The sequence below is a fragment of the Eschrichtius robustus genome, chromosome 2, assembly GCF_028021215.1.
Source record: "Eschrichtius robustus isolate mEscRob2 chromosome 2, mEscRob2.pri, whole genome shotgun sequence".
Classification (NCBI taxonomy): domain Eukaryota; kingdom Metazoa; phylum Chordata; class Mammalia; order Artiodactyla; family Eschrichtiidae; genus Eschrichtius; species Eschrichtius robustus.
In genome coordinates this window covers 64,641,187-64,642,280 of record NC_090825.1, presented here as the reverse complement: position 1 = coordinate 64,642,280, position 1,094 = coordinate 64,641,187, and the positions used below count along the sequence as shown (strand labels likewise).

General features: G+C 42.0%; 1 non-coding gene across 1 annotated transcript; it reads left to right on the top strand.

Annotated features, from left to right (window-relative positions):
- Positions 1-470: 470 nt before the first annotated feature.
- Positions 471-601, top strand: LOC137760357 (small nucleolar RNA SNORA44). Its single transcript, XR_011073311.1, has one exon. It is a non-coding gene; the product is annotated as a small nucleolar RNA SNORA44 (small nucleolar RNA).
- Positions 602-1,094: the final 493 nt, after the last annotated feature.

The following is a 1,094-nucleotide window of genomic DNA, read 5'->3' as shown; positions in this document are numbered from 1 at the left end:
CAAGAAACATCTCAAATAAACAACCTAGCCTTAAACCTAAAGCAATTAGAGAAAGAAGAACAAAAAAACCCCAAAGTTAGTAGAAGGAAAGAAATCATAAAGATCAGATCAGAAAGAAATGAAAAAGAAATGAAAGAAACAATAACAAAGATGAATAAAACTAAAAGCTTTGAGAAGATAAACAAAATTGATAAACCATTAGCCAGACTCATCAAGAAAAAAGGGAAAAGACTCAAATCAACAGAATTAGAAATGAAAAAGGAGAAGTAACAACTGACACTGCAGAAATACAAAGGATCATGAGAGATTACTACAAGCAACTACATGTCAATAAAATGGACAACCTGGAAGAAATGGACAAATTCTTAGAAAAGCACAACCTTCCAACACTGAACCAGGAACAAATAGAATATATAAACAGAGCAATCACCAGCACTGAAGTTGAAACTGTGATTAAAAATCTTCCAACACAACATGTTTCCAAGGGCTATGGCTTGTTGTGGCCATGGGATCTCCAACTGCATGCAAGAGCAACTTGGAGAGACTTTGACAGCGCAGGTCAGCATAATACCTGCAGCTGCCACTCGCCTTTCCTATAGTATCTCAGGACCTGGGCTGGAAGCCTTCCACCTGAGTCCATGTGTTTCCATCAAAAAAGTCAACTTCCGTGTATGGATCAACTTTTTGGTTTAGAGCTTCCACACTTTTTTTCTGCAGGTTGCCCCCAGGTTTTACTGGCAGTGCCTGATACTGAAGTATCTGAAAATACCAGCTTGTTGCTGGAGCCATGCTTTAGAATAAGATCTGTTACCAGTAAAGCTGTCGTCTTCTGTGATTGTGGATCTACAGAGTTGGGAGAGAAACACTACAGGAAGAGGCAAATGAAGAGACAAGGGGCTCTTTTAGGTGGAAACACCTTTTTTTCTGATGCTGGTACCCGGCATACAAGTGACCAATAAAAGATTCCTAGGGCTTCCCTGGTGGTGCAGTGGTTGAGAATCTGCCTGCTAATGCAGGGGACACGGGTTCGAGCCCTGGTCTGGGAGGATCCCACATGCCGCGGAGCGGCTGGGCCCGTGGGCCACAACTACTGA